The sequence below is a fragment of the Lactuca sativa genome, chromosome 4 (assembly GCF_002870075.4).
Source record: "Lactuca sativa cultivar Salinas chromosome 4, Lsat_Salinas_v11, whole genome shotgun sequence".
Classification (NCBI taxonomy): domain Eukaryota; kingdom Viridiplantae; phylum Streptophyta; class Magnoliopsida; order Asterales; family Asteraceae; genus Lactuca; species Lactuca sativa.
Window position 1 is genome coordinate 98,941,404 of NC_056626.2, and position 20,720 is coordinate 98,962,123.

The 20,720-nt window shown below is 36.4% G+C and overlaps 1 pseudogene; it reads left to right on the top strand.

Moving 5' to 3' along the window:
• The first annotated feature begins 275 nt into the window (after nucleotides 1–275).
• LOC111907839 (rRNA (cytosine-C(5))-methyltransferase NOP2C-like) lies at nucleotides 276–6,326 on the top strand (annotated as a pseudogene).
• Nucleotides 6,327–20,720: the final 14,394 nt, after the last annotated feature.

Consider the following 20,720-nt stretch of genomic DNA (forward strand, 5'->3'; position numbering starts at 1 on the left):
AAGTTGGACACTACGACTAGGACTCAAAATATGTAATCGGATTTAGGACGAATATAGGCTAATCAACTATATTTATCTGAGATCGGACTAATGTATGTCGAGGAATGGTCGTAGTGAGCAACAAGTCAAAACTTACCAAAATAACACTAGTATCAAACATACAAATTTAAATACTATAGGAGTATTTGGTAAATGCAATAGTTTAACCTACATATTTAGACTTACATGTTTCAAAATTTGGACAATTTTTATAACCCTATTCTCGTACAGTCGAAATGGCTGGATTCTATCCACCCAGGGATCCCTACTACCCGAATAAGGGCAATGGAGGATGGATAGAGGAAGACCCCAAAGAAGATGAGGAACCTATAGAGTTGGAGGAAGGGGAAGACTCTGGGACAGACTCAAAGCCAGAAGTAATCAACCCACCAGTCGACCAACCTCCCGCATTTAGGAGAAACTTTCAGGAACCAACTCCCATTTGGGGAAGTCACATTCACCATTGGAGCCGACATCAAGGATTACGTCCTCCCTACGGTATGTGTAGAGACTTGTACGACGCCAGTGGTGGCGGTTCAGCCAACCGAGCACTCCCAGTCATGATGGGCAAACTAGCCAACCTGTCCAGTCGAAAGTCAACGTGGAAATACAAGTTCACACTTCCGACATTCGTCGACTGGACAGGTTGCAAGATAATGCCTAACTCCGAACCGACACATTCCAAGAGAAACTGATTGTAGCCCTCTCTAAGATAAGGGAAATGAGGGAACAACAAGCTCTCTTTGATAGACGTCTTATGGAAGCAAAGCAATCGGACACGAAGTCGAGCTCCAAGCGCAACCTACGTCGCAAGTAGTACTTGCCCGAATCCCAAAAAAATTTGTTATAGAATAGGAACTCAGCTAAAAGTATTACTTTTGTTTAACTTCTGTTTCGGAGACCCTTAGAAGGGTCGAAATTTTTCTAACCTCAAAATGTAACTCAACGTACGATTAATATATATATATATATATATATACGTATATATATGTATATATATATATGTGTGTGTGTGTGTGTGAAGAAATTCCTTTGTGTGTTAATTCTTTGAATACCACTCAGATTCATAAGTTTATCTATCACTATACAAACTTTATTATGAATCAAGCTCTAAACCTTGAGTAGGTCAGTCAAATTCATAACACTACAAGAAAAAGACCCTTTTACGACACGCAAAACACGACACTCTTTGATTTATGCTTCGCATTAGAGAGCGACATTAAAAAAGTGTCATCTCTTCAAAAATTTTAAGGATTTTGGTCGCGCATTACTGAGTGCCCTTAAATTAGTGTCTAATCCAAAAAAAAATACGGAGGGCACCTATAATAAAATGTGCGTCGTCTATAGATGTCGCTTTATGAATTTTAATGGAACGCGCGTTCCATCCCTTAATAACCAGGGGGGAAAATGAAATCCTAAAAAATTAAAAACCCCGCCTTCCTTTTTTCTCCTTTCCCTCTTTCCCTCCTTTTCCCTCTTGCCCTAATTATCGATGCTCAAATGAAAAGAAAAGACTAGACGCAAAGTTGAAATTGAACGGAGAATACAGTCTACGATGCAAAGTTGAAAAGGAACGACTCAACAAAATCCGTAATGCTGCGATAATTCTTCTAACTCTTAAGGAAAATGATCCAAGAAGAATCTTCAAATGCAAAGCTCTCATGACGAGGATGAAACGGTATGGTTTGTTCGATGAACGTTCTTGCCCTCACTGTTGAAAAATTCATTCAACGTCGTCTTCTAATCCTCGTCTTCATTGAACAGACTATTTATCTTATCAAAAAATCAATGGGACCATTATCTAGGGATTTTTTCAAGGAGTGTTCTCTGAAACGTTCTCTACCTCGGCTCTCCTCACCAGCAAGCGACCTTAGCTCACCTCTTTCCACCGGAGACCTTAGGCTCACCTCACCTCACCGGAGACTGGAAGGACGGCTCAAGTTTCCAAGCCCTAGGGCTGATTAAGGTATGTTTATCATGATCTCGACACACCTCAACAACATCACTACAACTCATTCTCAGTCGTTGACTTAATCTGCTGACCAATGTTCTCCATATCGACTAAATTACCTTTATACCCTTCTTCAGACCTCTTGCTACAATTGAAGCAATCTAAACCTTGTAGGCAAATCTAACAAGCTCCCGTTTTTATGCAGAGCTGATGATAAAGTTCCATTGGACATGTATTTGTATACCAGGAGTTTCTCTTCTTCAGCTATGCAGTAACCTAACAGAGGAGTTAGCTTAGTTTCAATATATGTACCTAAGACTGTTTAGAGAATCAAGATCTAAGGAATATAACTCTTCAACCTGCATACACAATCCATTTAATTCGGTTTGTGTTTTTTTTATTTATAGACATTTATAAATGCAAATATTACCTGAACGCCTTTTACTTGCATTTGTTGTATAAGTTCGGTAAAAACACCTATAAAAGAAGATGATGGTTTCGATTACAACTAACTAAATTTCAAAGCTTAAATTAATGGAACAGATGCGTAATTTTGAGTATGAAACAAGTTCAGTCCATTATTTGAAAAATGTATAGATTAATATGGTCCGAACATGTCTCTAGGTTTTCAAGGATCAATTCTATTAAGCAGCCTGCATTAATCTTGAAAGGCACATGCCTTGTTTATATGGAGAACAAGAATCCAAAAGAACAACATACCATGGTCAGACTCAATGGTGCACCAAGACATGATGTCAAGTAGAATCTGACTTGAGGTTTAGAAGAATTTCATCATCATGACCTCTGCCAACAAGATTCTTTTCTATGGAAACAAATCAATAAACTTAGATTCTTGTCTATAGAAACAAATCAATAAAGAAATGGAAATGTTAGTAATTTTACTAGACGCTATCTTATTCTACAGTTTTATTTTCAGGAGTTTTTAATTTTTTTATTTGCTAAATTTGCAGGATATTATTTCCATATCAGCATCTGATGTCATGTTTCTTTCGTTGCCTTTCATAGTAAAATCGCAGGACAGGTATGAAACAGAGAAAATTTGAACTACAATGTAACTTGGGAATGGTCACACAGTTAATGTCAAATACAATGAGTTATCTTGAGCTTGACTTAACTCTTTGGTCAACTATTTGACTTTTGGTCTTTGGCACATACGACATCGTTTTGGTTTGACATCTGGTTCACCTGAAGAAAATTCTTGACTTATTGGCTCATTGAAGATCCGTTGACCGCTTATTAAGTCAAGATTCTGCTGACTTGGAAATTGGGTAGTTGACCACAGGTTATAATAAGATGGTCTAAATTGAGTACCTACCATCTGATCACGAAACCAATTACAATTCTAGTGTCAATATTATATTATTCTCAGAAAAAAAATAAAATTCAAGTCAAGAAACAAGAAACATTGAATACCTTTGCATGAGCCTCAAAAGCTTTTTTTGCACTTAAAATGACTAGTTATCCTAAAGATCCTGAAGGGATTCAACTAGTGAAAGCATAGGAGAAAGAGAATATAATCGGAAGGTCCATGAAAAACTTGAAAGGAAGCACCACAGTAATAATAATAATAGTAATAATAATAATATTAATAATAATAATAATAATAATAATAATAATAATAATAATAATAATAATAATAATAATAATAATTCGTTAACTCCTTTCCTCCTCACTCAAATGACAATATTACCCTCGGTGACTCATCATATTATGTTTTTATGAACAGGATGTGTTGCAGGGTACCCAACTTTTAGCCATAGATGTTGCTGCAGCTACAGGGTTGCTTAGAAGGGTACTTTTAGCCATAGATGTTGCTGCGCAGCTGCTAAAGATGCCTGTAATGGAAACAAGACTATCTTAAAAACTACTTCTGATGATATAAAGTTGATCATATTATATCTTTTATCGATGCCAACACTGGACATATGTTTTCTTTTCTTGCTGGCTTTCTCATGATTTGTATACGTGTAAACACACTGAACACAACAACTGAAGCTATCAATGAGAAGATTCTGGAAATTCAATTCGATAAGAGGCTGCAAGATACTGTAAAGAATGGTGATATAGAATCCCTAAGTGTTTTAAAGAGTCAAATACCTGGGCTAGACTATGTTGTATTTGTGAAGGGTTCAGGCCCAGATGATATTCAGTATGATTATCAGCAAGACAGACCTCGTAAGGAGATAATTGTCATCTGTAAGTGTGTAGAGGCAGTTCTTCGAGGTGCTGGGTAAGCAACAGTTGAAATTGTTATATTAATCATTTTGTCATCATCATCATCATCCTAATTCAAATGATCACACATTCTATCAATCATGTTTGTTTTTCATTCGCGCTTGTAATCTTATATTATGTTTCTTCTTTTATGAATGGTTAACATTCACTTGGTACCCAATTTTTAATTTTCATTCTTCTTGCAGCTGCGTTCTCTTTTCCTTTTTCTTGTCATCTTTCTCTTATTCTCGTTTGTGGGTTTATTGGTCTTTAGTGACTAAATAGTCTAAGGAGTATGTTATGACCATGAGAAATACTATTAGCTTTATTATTAATGTGCAACATGATTGATTAGGTACACTAGAAAGTGTTCAGATTTTGATGTTTGATTGTGATATTTGTGTAGGTATATGTTCCAGGTATATTAGCATGCAGTGCTCATGTTGAGAAAGGGGATTTAGTTGCAGTTTCAGTTGGTGTTGAACAGCCTAGTCGTGATAATGGATGGGCTATTGGAATCACACGTGGCATTGTCCTACAAGGACTCAAAACAGGTCTCTCTCTCTCTCTCTCTTCATTCAACTTACTTACGTTTACTTCTCTATAAATAAATTATAACACTTGTTATATATCTGTCGTAGATCCTCAATATCTTGCAAGAGATGGATTATATATTGGTCAAGGAACCACAACCATGTCAAGGGCAGGAATATTTCATGGATTATCAAGTCTTGTTGTGGATATGACTGATAGAGTTTTTAAATTAACATCTTTTAATGGTATACATTTTTTATTTTTCTTTTACAGTTTTACCCTAAGTTCTTTTGAAATTCATTAATAAAAAATTACTACATACAAATGTGTTGAAGGGGGACATATTTCTTCAAAACTAGTCAAGCATCATCACTGCACATGTCTTAGGTATGTCTACATATATACATCTTTGTTTTCTTCTTTCTGATTGTCAACAAGGGGTAATTCTGGCAATTCATATATTTATAGATCCACAAGAGGGAGAAAGAATATTGGACATGTGTGCTGCCCCTGGTGGAAAAACAACTGCAATTGCTTCCCTTATGAAAGATAAAGGAGAGGTTATTACAGTTGATAGGTCTCATGACATGGTAAAATCCTCTTACTACATTATATATCTTTTCATATATCCATATTTATTTCTTTTTTTAAAAAATAATTTACCCAGGTGCTTGAAATTCACAATCTAGCTGCAGAACTGGGGTTGACTAGCATAAAAGCATATAAGTTAGATGCCACTTGTTCTGCTCTTGGATTAAGACCCCGCTTGTTTGCTGGAGAGGTATTTTTTTTCTTAAAAAAATCTTTATTTTTATTTTTTATTTTAAAATTTGATTTATTTAAGTACATGGTGGAATCATTGAGAAGACATGGGAAGTATCAGAAACGGTTGTTTGATCAGGCTGTTCAGCTGGTTCACCCGGGTGGACACGTAAGAAAAAAATAAATGAATTTAATTTTTTTTATTGGATAAAAATTAATAATATAAAAAAATCTAGATGCACGATAAATCCAAGGGAAAATGAGGCATTGGTTCGTTATGCTTTGGGCACATACAAGTTTCTTTCATTAGCACAACAGGTTAGTTGGTTATTTCTTTTTATTACAACATTCTACTTTATTTTTTTTTCTTATTAACATGTACTTTTTATGAGATTGTAGGATCCAAGAATAGGTGGACCTGGATTGATTTTGTGAATTATCAAATGGATATTTTGAGTAAGTTTTGTTATATCATGCTTTCTTATTTGGGAACTAATTAATCTGTTTCATGTAAAATTAATAATTTAGTTTGTAGTGATTTTTAGTTGTAATGTTTTTGTTTTTTGTAATTTTTTTTTGGGAATGGTTGAGAGCTGGTGAGGAAGATCTTGTCCAGAGGTTTGATCCTTCGGGCCCACATGATACAATTGGATTTTTCATAGCCAAATTCACAGTTAGCCCCAAAGATTAGCTGTGACTGACTGATTTTTCATAGCCGAATTCATAGTGAGTATTGAATTATAGATTAAAGTCGTTGCGGCTTCATGTTCTTAAGGGCTAATTATATATTTATTTATGCAACAAATTTATTACCTTAATGTTCTTTTTATTACCTCTTTAGTGAAAATGGTATCTACTTTCATCATAAGTAGATGCTTAATTTTATGCAATCGATAATTGCTGCATTTGTTGTGCTGCCTGCAGGTTGATGGTGATGATGATGTAATTTTAACGATGTAAAAGCATATTGGCTCAGGTGATTATTTTTAGTTTTAGCACTAAATGGGAAGTTAAAGAACATGGAATGGAACACAACATGTGATAATTTTTAATTTTAGCACTAAATATTTAAAAATATCATTTTTTATGTTAAATCCAAACCATAACTAAGGTGCTATATCTTTTATCTACTATTTGTAATGTTGATCTGATAATATTAGTTAATAACATATTTATATAACAACTTTATCAGTTAGCTAAATTTTATTATGTGATTAATAAAAGCTCTTTTTTGTTTCAGCTAATGTTCAAGTCATTACTTGCCATCCACGCCCGGTGGACAACAACCCAGTATACCAGGTGGCAAACCAATAATATAGAAGATTTTTTTGACATGATATCTGAAACAAGAAGGTGACCTTAAATAGTAATGTAGTATTAGGTTATATTGTTAGAGAAAACCTCTTAATAACAATATACAATCTGATCCCCTTAATATTAATGTATTACAATTTTTTGACATGATGTTATTGAATGAAATTGATTGTTTTGGTATATATTTGTTTCCATATTTTTGTATTATGCGTAAATGAATATCGTAAAGGCACATCGTAAATGCATATTGAAAATGGTTATTGAAGTTTATGACACGCAAATGCGTGTCATCTTCATTTATGACATGGGCTTCCTTGATACGCATTGCGTGTCATAAACACGCGCGTCGTAAGGTTACGACACGCAAATGTGTGTCGTCTTCCTTTATGACAGGGTCTTCCTTGATACGCATTGTGTGTCATAAATGCGCGTCGTAAATGCACGTCGTCTATAGACGATGCGCAAAAGCGCGTCGTCTATCTTTATGACAGGACCTTCCTTGACGCGCAATGAGCGTCGTAAAAGGTTGTTTTTCTTGTAGTGTAAATTGATGAAAATAGAAAATTTATTAACACATCGCTTCTAATTATTAAAGACTTATGGTCTTCATTTTATTTCTTTACCAGCGCGATGTCGCCCAGTAGATCTACATGTCGTGCCAACAACGCAACACCTCCACCACCACCACCTCCATCAATGGATAATGTAGTTTTAATAGCTGCTGTAACAGCTGCGATAATAGCAGCAATGGCACAGATGAGTAATAATGGGTCCGAAGGGGGGATAAATAGCTCTACGAATGGCCAACCTCAGAGTCGTTCAGGGGATTGCACCTTCAGGTACTTCACAAATAGCAAGCCCATATCTTTTAATGGATCCGAAGGGATAATGGCTCTATCGCAATGGATAGAGAAAATAAAAGCGGTTTTCGAGATCTGTGCATGTCTAGAAGGGAGCAAGGTAAAGTTTTCTACTTGTACATTCTCCGAGAGAGCTCTGACGTGATGGAATGGCCATGTCAAGTCACTAATTCTGGTAGTGGCTAAATTCTATGGGCTGGGAGAATCTAAAGCAAATGTTAATGCAAGAGTACTGCCCAAGGGGGGAAGTACAAAAGCTAGAGCAGGAACTTTGGGGCCTTAATATGGTAGGCTCGGACATCACAACCTATACCAATAGGTTTAGTGATTTAGCAATCCTTTGCCCAGGGATGGTTGCTCTAAAGACCAAGAAGATCGAGAGGTACATTTGGGGACTATCACCCCAGATTCAAGGAAGTGTACTAGCTTCCAAACCAGTTATTTTCAATCACTACTAGAAAAACAGCCTTTTACGACACTCATTGTGCGTTGTAAAACGCTTAGACGACGCGCAAATGCGCGTCAAGGAAGGCCCTGTCTTAAAGAGAGATGACGCGCTTTTACGCGTCGTCTACAGACGACACGCATTTATGACACACATTTATGACGCGCATTGCGTATCAAGGAAGGCCCTGTCATAAAGGAAGATGACACGCATTTGCATGTCGTAACCTTACGACACGCGTGTTTATGACACGCAATGCGTATCAAGGAAGCCCATGTCATATAGGAAGAAGACACGCATTTTTGTGTGTCATAATTTTCAATTTTTTTAAAATTATATATTTTTGATAAATTTACTAATTTTCAAACTAAATAACACATTAAAAATCTCATAATATAAAATAAAATATCATAAACAATAAAGATAATTCATTGCACTATTATGTAAAATACAAATAATCATTCCAATAGTAAGTAAATGTAACACATTGCTAATATTGCATAATATTTATTATAGAAAACAAAACATGTACAACCTTAAAAGAAACCCATGACTATATTCTCCTTTAACAATTTCCTTTCTAAAGGAATAACCTTATGTAGGAACTTTGAGAGGCTTCAGGGCATGGAAGGAGGTTGCTAGAGCTGTTAGAACCTACACATGGCAAATCGGTAACTTAACATTCAATACAATAAAGAAATATGCTTAAAAATTTTCTGTTGTTTTGAACACCTACATGATCAGCAAGCTTTTTTATACTCAGTAGCTTAACTTGCAATACAATAAAGAAATATGTTTAAAAATTTTCTATTGTTTTGAACACCTACATGATTAGCAAGCTTTTTTATACTCGGTAACTTAACATGAAATACAATAAAGAAATATGTTTAAAAAATATGTAAAAATATCAAAAAACAAGATAGGAGCCGATCATGCTATGACACAAGGAAAAATATCCCTAGAGAACTATGAAAGAATTATGACACAAATGAATGAAAGTGCATTGCTATTTCTTTAATACTTACTGCATAGAGTAAGACTTGGCCATCATCCATAGTTTTGAAGGACATTGATGTCTCGCTATGCTGCACATGTTAAAAATAAAAAAGAACAAAACTGAGTAACATATGGACTTATCTAGCTTGCTAAAATAAACATTCAAAAGATTTTGTTGTACTAGCTTGGTGAAATAGACATACAAAAGATATCAGGAAAAGACCAAAATGCCCTTGTGTGAAAGTAGCTGGATTACTCACGTCTTTCTTCTCTTGAGCCAAAAGAAAAGGATCCCTGACACCAAGTACAACAACAATTGTAAGAATAGGATCAAAGCAACGAAAAAAAAAAGCACCCATTATCATCATTTTCCCTAATTTCGGATCCAATGGAAGTATTTTGGACCTAGAACAAATTAAAGTTCTATCATTTAGCAATTTGAATCATTCATTAAGATTCAATTCATCAAGAACATATAACACTTACAGCTAATGGCTCTGGAGGATGCAAAGCAGCTGATAAAAACTCTCCAATACTTCCAACTTCCCAACATATTATTTGCAAACAAAGAGAATTTAAAGGAGTTCTTAAGAGCTCGGGTAGTTGATATTCTGAAAAAGCATCATAAATACATTGAGGGTAAAGCAACATAGAAATTAGTCAACTTACAGCTAATGGCTCTGGAAACATTCCCCTGGTTGCACACGCCCTGCTCTACCACTTATCTAAGCATCAAAAAAAGCAACATAGAAATTAGTCAACAACCTTGACCAACAAAGTCAAAGGGTAAAAAGGTAACTTACTTGGCGAGCAGATGGTTGTGATATGCATGAAGGCAACAAACATGGAGTGTTTTTCAAGGAATCAAAGGGTAAAAAGGTAACTTACTTAGAGAATCACGAGCTTTTGAGCTATAATTCTCAAAGTTTGATTGAGTCAATGCATCCTAACATATTGACATCAAAATTTAAACTAGTTTTAGTCTTTAGAATCAAAATTTAAATTAGAGTTGACTTAATTTTACCAGAATCCAAATAAAGATTACCTCAACAAGTGATGTAATTTCATTTTTCCATTTGCGTGGGACTAACAAGTGATGTAATTTCATTAATTATGTAACTATAACTAATGGAACTTTTATTTACAATGTATCTAAATTCATGTATTCCTCCAAAAACATATAATAATTTGTATACTTTAGTCGTATATGTTTCCGGTTATCAACTAGATGGATTCTTTCAAAATTCAATGCTAAGAAAAATAGATTTTACCTTTGTGGTTGCAGTCTTGAACATGCCTTCTTCTAGGCGTCTAATAATGTCCATCACCTTCTTTGGAGCTATCTCTTGTGTTTTTTGTCGCTGCATTAAGAATTCATAGCTGGAGAAGAAGATTTAAAAACGTTAAGAGTAGAAAAAGATCAAATTAGACAGACACACAAAAAGATCAGATCTACCAAGCAGGCAGCCAGGCATGATGGATAATAAATCAACACAAGGAGGGGAGGGGGTGTAAGTATAATCACTTGGTGTTGAGATGAAATAGGGAGTCACATGCCCTTACAGGAAACTGAACCAGGCCTAAGCTTATCGAGTCTAAAACTAGGTCAGCACTAAGAGCATACAAAAACAAAAAAGTAATTTAAGAAAATAATAATAATAATAATAATAATAATAATAATAATAATAATAATAATAATAATAAAGAGAAAGGAAAGAAACAATAGTTGTTTGTAAATGAGAAACTTACATTCTCTCCTATATAAATTGGCGAGCCTTGAAAAAACTAGGCTCCATACTACGATTATTACGCATTATGTTCTGCTGTTGTGGATGTGGTATGTCAGACAATGATGTCCAACCTTGGTTGGGTATCTGCCCAGAGAACTGTCCTGATGATATACGATTCATCTTTATCCTATTCCTGTCACCTCAGTCCTCACTTACTAGATATACTTCAATCCACCTTCATACTTTCAGCTTTCTCTCTCTCTCCTCTCTCCCCTCGCTATACTCATGACATCTCTTTCTTAGCATCCTCATTGGCATAAGATAGGGAGTGGTGTAACACCTTTAGCATTTTTCTTAACACCTCCATTGACACCTCCACTCCCTGTAGCCTAATCCTTTTAGCCTAAGTACCTAACCTAACCCCTTCATCTCACTTTCTACTTTTGAACTAGAAAAATATCCACTCAAAAACCATGGGCTAAAAACAACAAAACCACCATTCAACAATTAAAATGACGACAAAAAAGACGTCGTTAAATGAATAAATTCCAAGCACAAATATTTTCTTTTTCCTTTTCTTTTTTTAATATATATAAGAAAAAGCCGCATGTGAATGTGATGTGTCATAAAAATCGAAAATTCTTGATTTATTCTACTGACAATAAAAACACATATTACACAAAATATTATGATTACCGAAAGGGAAAACAAAAACCCAAGTAATGTAAACCAACCTCTCCCACCAAAACCTAACTTGTTTAGATATCACCAACACCATGGACTTCCTGCAACCACCATATCCCACAATCAAATCATAATTCATAAATATTTTTTTAATCATACAAACATACAAAATAGTTGTAATTTAGAAACGACCTTTTTTTGAATTATGGCTTTATCAGGGATTTCCAACTTGTCTCCGGACTTTGTTGCAATGACCACTTTACCCTTGAGAACAACTAAAGATCCAAACCACACGTCACCAGAAACCTTCAAGCTATCCGGCTCGATAATACTGGGGATGGACTTGAAACGCTTCAAGAATTCTCCAACCTGATAAAACATTTTTTTACTTTTATTTCAATTATAACATATTCCTACTTTGATTTCGTTTATGGAATTTATTTTTAATTAATATAATAAATGAAAGTAAAGTAACAAAACCTTCTTAAACTCAGGACCCAGTTCAATTGAAGGGTTTGCTGGATCTGTCCAAGCTGGATTACGGACCACATACCCATCTTTTTCCATGTAAAGATCAGAATATAATAAATAATTAATATATATATATATATATATATATATATATATATATATATATATATATATATATATATATATATATATATATATATATATAATCAAACCTGAACAAGGAGCAGATCTGAACTTGCTTTCACTGGAAGGAATCGAGATCGGGGAACGTTGATTCCAATCGGATTATCGAAAAACTGATTGAAATTAAACTAAAATTAGTAAAACATTTAATATTTGTATATAAAAAATAAAGGGAAATTAAAGAAGAATATGGAGATGATGATGATACCTTGATTGCAGCACCCGCTGCTGTTTCTAGCTGAAGAACTTTAATTCCTTCAACTTCCTGTAAACTGAATAATACTCATTATTTAAATATCAGTATACTTTCATTTATTTGTTTGCTTTCATATCTTTCTATTTAAACATGTTCAACTTTTATAAAAAAGAATTATAATTTCTTTTTTTCTTATTAAGACATTAATAGGAATAAATGAAAGTAGGATGCTATAAAAGAAGTACCTTTGGATTTGGAATAATCTCCATCTTAAGTGCATCTGCTTGTACGAGTCTTTTAATAGCATTCAAGTTCACCCACCTGGAAATACTTACAGGGTCAGTATTGTAAATAGTTAATTCAACAGCAAATTACATTTTTAGTCCTTTGAGTATAGCCTTTTTTTTGCGGTTTTGGTCCTTATTTGAGGTTTTTGGGGCCAAAAATCTACTATACTCAGGGATGGAAAATAGTTATTTTTACTTGGAACATGGACCAAAAATGTTACAAGGATCTCAAATAAGGCCTACAATTGCAAGAGAAAATCTATTGGAACCTGCTTCACTTTTCCTGATTACAAACTGAAAGCCAACAGCAATAGTAAAAAACTTATGAGTGTCTTTCCATTATTATTACAAACCAACTGAGAAAAGTTAAGCATACTACTTAGCCAAGTGTTGATAACTACCATACTTCTGTATCATGTGAATTATTAGTTGTTTTTGCACTTTACAAAACAAAATAATGGGTAAAACCCAGCCTAACATGCCTTCCGAGTTGGATAAAGCTCAACTTTTACACCTCCAGATATATCCAAAATTCAATTTTATTTTATCAATTTAATACATAAAGACTTCTAACTCTCTAGTCTCTAGCAATTAAATATTAACATTCCAAGTGATACGGTCATCTGAAACCAACACCTTGTAACCTTGTGCGGTAAACTTAATGCACACATCTATCTCAACTTTTATTTGCATGCTTTACAGATGTTTTCTAGTTCATCCCGGAGGTTGACTTTCTGGGAAGTCATCACCACCTCAACAATACCAAATTTTGTTGCAATTAAATAGTGCCCACTTGGATTATGTCCTTCAATACCTGCCACCTGTCGAATTATGTTTATGTTAAATGTTTTTTTGGTCAGTTTCCATTTTTTTAACTATCTACCTGACTTGGGAAAAGGGAAAACTGGTCCAGTTTCTGTAAGTCAAGGCGCACACGTTGACCTCCAGAATGCTCAACACTGTTCAAAAAAGTAACAAACGACAACAGTAAAGGCAAAGATGTCTAAAAAGAGCATAAAGATTCAACAAATATTACCTGCTTTGAAGTTCTTCTTCACAACAAACCATGCCAACAGCAAATATACTTTTCTGATAGGTAATCAAGAGATGTAATTTATGTTGTTGAAGCTCTTCAAAGATGATAAAAATAGAAAAGAATAACTCTAACAAAATAGAGATATGAATTACTTGGGAAGCAACCGATGGATCAACAGGTTCCTCAAAAAGCTAAGATGCAACCATGGCTTTTGAATACTTCATGATTTTATCTTCAAGATAATTAAACTAAACTTCCAAAAACATTAAAGTTAGTGATGTAAGCATAATCATGAGACAAAAAGCAATCAAAAAAGCTAATTTGAAAATCAATTTTAATATTTTATAATCATATTAACTTTTCAAAAAAAGCTAATTTACTAAATTGCCCTTCTATATTAAAACTAGTGTATCGACCAATTTACCCCGAGCTCCCTAACCCTGATTGAGAGATGGATATCAACTCCTTATGTTTGATGTCTTCTATTATACACACTCTTCATTCATGTGCGAAACACTCTTGATTCAGGTGCAACACCAACACCAGTTTGTCAGCCACAATCTAATCTAAAGAAAAAAACACATAGCCTAGAGGAGAGAAGAGTAAAATACCTCAGATATGATGATTGTTCTACATAGGAGTAAAGGTGTTAACTGTTGTTCATGGGTAGAGTGGTGCTCTAGGCCTTCCCCAGTTTTGTAATCTATTTTGGATTTGACTAGTTTGTTATATCCTCCTCCTAGCTACTTGCTTGGTTGTGGAACTTTTTAATTTATTGTCTGTTTCCAAAAAAAGTAGAAGCATCAATCTCAATCAAATCAAACTCAACATCATCTTCGTTGAGATTAATGGCCTTACTATGAAATTTTTCCTAAATTTGTCAATCCTTAAGTTGTTATCAATTCCTATTCATCCTATAGACGCATCAAAATAAATGTATAACTTGTCTTCATAATAAAAAACAGAACAATGCTCAAATTGCAGGGTTAGTGGATAGCAGGGGTAATCTGGGAACTAGAACTTTAAAATGTCATCTCAATATATCTGTGGAGTGAAGAAAACCATGAGAATCATTAAAGATTATTAGAAGTTTCTATTTTCCTAGAACCTATAACTTCTCAAATTGTTATAACTATCTCGTTATTTTATTAGCTTGCTACCTCCATGTATCTTGTGATCTTTTAACCTATAACAGAAAATCATTGCAATTTTAGTTCTTGTTGTTTTTATCTTGTCTTTTAAGTGGATTCATTACAGTTGCTTTCCTCTGTTGGCCTTCTCGTGAAGTTTTTATCTGTTAATTTAGGAGCCTGTACTGTGATCTTTAAGTAGTAGGAGGTTTCGAAAGTAAATCAACGTGAGGTAAATCAACGTCACGTTCGTGTGATCCTGAGATGTACTGGAATTTAGAAGGAAGGGCATTATTGTCCATTTAATCAAATCAAGGGAGCTTGACAAGGTAAAACATGCTCCTCTGAATTGTCTTTTTGTACCTGAAAAGCAATGAAGCAGAAAAAATGGAGAAAATTTGGGTGAAGAAGAAGAAACTTGATAGCAGATTGCAGGCAGGACAGTCACTCGTTGTATGTAGAGGTGGAAGATACATTCCCGATACAAGTATAGAGATGAAGGCTTCAACAACCCTATCGATGTTCCCGATACCATAACTCTCGAATTTGAAAACCTTCCATCTGCTTTATGCTGGCTCGTATGATTGGAAGAATGGTGGTGGATGAAGCGTTCGTCGATAAGGCCAGTACGCCGCCGCTGTGTGAGGCAAAAAGAGATGGTGAGTATTGGAGGCGGTGGTGGTGGGTTAGGACAGAGAAGAAGGATGTGAGATATGAGAGAATGATAGTCCTTGTACATTCTTGGGAAAAAAAACCCTAGTTTTGGTCCCCATTTTGTAATAGGAACGCGCGTTTAAAAATTATAAAGCGACATGGTGCACAGGACACGCGCTTATGATGGGTCTCTTCCATGTTTTAATTTTTATTTTTTTCTGACACAAATTATAGGGTGCGCAAAAATGCGCGTCCTAAATCCTTCAAAATTTTATAGAGATGACATTATTTTTACGTCACATACTTTTGCGTATCGTAAATCCGTGCGCGTCATAAATTGCGCGTCATTAAAGGCCTTTTTTCTAGTAGTGAATAGTGCCAAACAGTTGGCACAAGCTCTCGTTGACCATGGAGTCTGACAAGGCTTCACAACTACTGTTCCGGAGCAAACCATAGTAAACAACAACAACAACAGTAATAACAAGAACATCAAGAAGAAGTTTTGGAAGAAGAGCAAGAGTTAGTTTTTACAAGAACCTTCCAAGAAGCAACAAATAGTGGCAGTGTATGCCGCTACTATCCCCACAGCTGCTCCTGTTACCCCTAGACCAGCAAAGCAATGTTCTGGGAAGCTACGAAAGTTTAGCAAATGCAATTTCCATCACAACGGAAATTGTCGAGAGATGCACTGCAACAACTGCAACAGGAAAGGTCACACTGCCCGTTTCTGTAAGGCACCGACACGACCAATCACCCAAGTCCCTGGAGTCAGTGTGGGCCAGGCCTGTTATGGGTGCGATGAGGCTTGACACTACAAGAGAGACTTCCCTAATACAAGGAATGTTGGCGGAATAGGAAGGGTGCTGAAAATTGGGCATAATGAAGCAATAGTTGATCCCATGGTGGTTATGGGTACGTTTCCCCTCAGTAACGCTTATGCATGCATACTCTTTGATTGTGGTGCAGAGAGGAGTTTCGTGAGTCATAAATTCAAACACTTACTAAAACAGATGGCCCAATCACTCAATAAGATATTTAAAGTAGAAATGGAAAACGGTACAACAGAAAGCACAAACGATATGTATGTAGGTTGCACACTAACTCTAAACGAACATTCATTTCAAATCGATCTAATGTCAATCACTATAAGGAACTTTGATGTCATCATCGGTTTGGATTGGTTAAGCTTGCACCATACCGATATAATTTGTCACGAAAGGGCCATTCGCCTAAATATGCCAAACGGCGAGACTCTTGTCATTTATGTTGACAAACCCGGTACCAATTTACAAATCATCTCTTGCGTCAAAGCCCAGAAATACCTGTGTAAGGAGTACCATGCCTTCTTAGCCCACGTGGTAGATAAGGGAAAAGAAGCAAAAGACCTCAAAGACATTCTAGAAGTCTGCGATTTTCTCGATGTCTTCCCTGAAGATCTTCCAGGAGTCCCACCAGAACGACAAGTCCAGTTCAGGATCAATTTAATTCTCAGAGCTACCCCAGTAGCTAACTCGCCGTATCGTCTAGCGCCCACTGAGATGCATGAAATATCCAGCCAATTAAACGAACTACTCAACAAAGGATTCATCAGACCGAGCTTCTCACCTTGGGGAGCACCAGTCTTGTTTGTAACGAAGAAGGATGGATCTTTCCGCATGTGCATTGATTACCAGGAACTCAACAAGCTTACTATCAAGAACTGATATATCCTACCATGCATTGAAGACTTGTTTGACCAAGAATCTTGGAAGGAGATGTACCTAAAACAGTCTTTCGAACTTGTTATGGTCACTACGAGTTTGTAGTGATGCCCTTTAGACTAACAAATGCACCAGCGGTGTTCATGGACTTAATGAACCAAGTGTGTCGTTCATTCCTGGACAATTTTGTGACCGTTTTCATAGACGATATACCCATCTATTCGAAGAATAAAGAGGAACATGGTCAACACCTCCGACAAATCTTGGAAACGCTAAGAAAAGAGAAGCTATACGCAAAATTCTCAAAGTGCGAATAATGGATTCGCAAAAGTAGATTTCCTAGGTCACGTGGTTAGCAAAGACGGGATACATGTGGACCCTTCCAAAATCAAGGCAATCGAGAACTGGTCAGCTCCCAGGACCCCAACGGAAATCCGACAATTCTTGGCCCTTGCTGGCTATTACCGAAGATTTATACAAAACTTCTCGAAGATTGCTAAACCACTTACCACCTTGACCTAAAAGGGTGTAACTTTCGATTGGGAAGAAAGACAAGACGCTACATTCGAAACACTAAAGCAAGCACTATGCAGCGTACCTATATTGTCCTTGCCATAAGGAATAGAAGACTTTGTGGTCTACTGTGATGCATCTAATCAGGGTCTTGGATGTGTTCTAATGCAACGAGGAAAGTTCATCGCTTACGCCTCGAGTCAACTCAAGATGCACGAGGTCAACTACATTATACACGACCTCGAACTAGGAGCAGTCATTTTCGCGCTAAAGATCTAGAGACACTATCTCCATTGCACGAAATGCACAATCTTTACCGATCATAAGAGCCTTCAACACATCCTCAATCAAAAGGAACTCAACATGAGGCAAAGGCGATGGGTTGAGCTGTTGAATGACTACGAATGTGAAATTCGTTATCATCTAGGAAAAGCGAATGTGGTAGCTGATGCTCTTCGTCGAAAGGAATACTTAGGCTGTCGAGTGAAATCCTTATCCATGACGATTCATTCACACCTGTCCACACAAATAAAGGAAGCTCAGAGGGAAGCCTTGAAAACAAAGAATGTGACGGGTGAAGCTTTAAGGGGAATGGATAAGAATCTTGAAGTCAAGGGTGACGAGGTTCGTTACTTCGTGGATCGGATTTGGACACTAAATTTTGGTGGATTCAGAGACGTTGTCATGAATGAGGCTCATAAGACTCGATAATATGTGCATCCAGGTTCAGACAAGATATATCTAGACCTCAAGAAACTGTATTGGTGGCCGAACATGAAAGCAAAGATCGCTACCTATGTGGGCAAGTGTCTGACTTGCGCTAAAGTCAAGGTAGAGTACCAAAAGCCCTCTGGATTACTACAACAGCCTGAAATACCCGAGTGGAAGTGGGAGTGGATAACCATTGATTTCATAACCAAATTACCAAAGACAGCAGGTGGGCTAGACACCATCTGGGTGATCGTCGACAGATTAACAAAATCCGCACACTTCCTACCAATAAAGGAAACCGACAAGATGGAGAACCTAGCGCGAACATATATCCAAGAGATTGTACGACTACATGGTGTACCAATATCCATTATCTTCGACAAAGATAGTAGGTTCACCTTACGATTCTGGCAGTCGCTGTAAAAATCTCTAGGGACGAGACTAGACATGAGTACCGCTTACCATCCACAAAATGACCTAGGAAGATATGTTAAGATCTTGTGTAATCGATTTTGGTAAAGCATGGGATACCCATTTACCACTAGTCGAATTCTCATACAACAATAGCTATCACTCCAGCATGAAAGTTGCTCCATTCGAAGCCCTCTATGGCCGCAAATGCAGACCACCACTGTGTTGGGCTGAAGTGGGTGACACACAACTAACTAAGGGACAAATAACCGACAGCGCTCTCACAGGCCCGAAAATTATAAGAGAGACAACTGAGAAGATTGTTCAAATTCAGGAACGACTAAATACTTCAAGAGGCAGAAAAAAGAGTTATGCGGACAAAAGACGGAAGCCCTTAGAATTTCAGGTTGGGGACCAAGTGCTATTGAACGTCTCGCCTTGTAAAGGGTTAACACGTTTCGGAAAATGTGGGAAACTAAACCCAAGGTATATCGGACCATTCGAGATCCTTGCAAGGATCGGTCTGGTAGCATACAAGTTTTGACTACCGCAGGAACTGAATAGCATACATCCTACCTTTCATGTGTCAAACTTGAAGAAATGTTTGTCAAATAAGACCTTCGTCGTCCCTCTAGACGAAATCGAAATCAACGAGAGTCTCCACTTTATAGAGGAACCAATTGAGGTCATGGATAGGGAAATTAAAAGAACAAAACAAAGTCGCATACCCAATGTGAAGGTCCGCCGGAATGCAAAGCGGGGACCTGAATACACTTGGGACCGTGAAGATCAGATGAAACAAAAGTACACACATCTCTTTCCCTAATCCACAAATATTTATCTTACATTAAATTTCAGGACGAAATTCCCTCTAATGGGGGGATGATGAGACAACCCAATATTTCGAATCAATGTAATGACCTAAAAAGTCAAGAATTGTAATCTCTTTTGATAAAATGAAATTAGCGTCAAAAATAAAATGTTCGAAAGTCTCTATTGGGTTGCATAGAATGTTAAATATCGTATCAAGGGTTTTAGAAATATAGAGAACACTAAAATCCGAGTTATAACCAAGAAGTTATGACCAATCTAAGATTCGCGGAAAACCCGACAATATTGTTAAATGTAAAACGCGAAGTTTCCATACAATAAATTTTAGCCTTAGGTATCTAAATGAAAGTTATAGATTTCATTAAACCATAAACGTACGTAAAAAGAACGTCTAAATCTGACTTCGTATGAGGAGGTTATGATTTTTCCAAGTTCCGGATATAGCAGTAGACAGCTAAAAACTTGAAATAGAGATCGAGAGATTTTTGGCCGAAAAAACCTAAATGAGAATCGAAGATCTCAACAATGGTAGCGCAACGGTAAAAAGTCTGACGAAAACAGACGTTAGATGAAGATGTTATGGATTTATGATAGAGTTTTCGTGTCCCGGGTTGTTAAAAAAATTAATAAAAATTAATTCAAAATTAGTAGACAAAGTCTAAACGAGAGTTGTAGAGCATAATATCACCTACGTGTGCGTATATAGAACATCGAAAACGGAGTTCGTACGCAGGAGTTACGGATTTTACAAGTTCAAGACACAAAATCCGAGGCTATCAGGTTGGACACGACGTAGCACCAGAAGACCACGACGTGGTAATGTGGCTGATGGGTGCCAGGGTTGTTAGCAGACGTCTCGTCCATGGAAGGGGATAGGATCGACACCATAACGTTGTGAAGAAGAGCACGACGTGGCGCCCAAAATAGGGCTATAAATAGAAGTCGATGATTTCAGGTTTAGGTGCTCATTTCTTCTCTTTCTCATGTGGAAGCTCTGCGTTTAAACCCTCAAAGCCATCTCGAAGCTCCGATCTTCACATCCAAGTT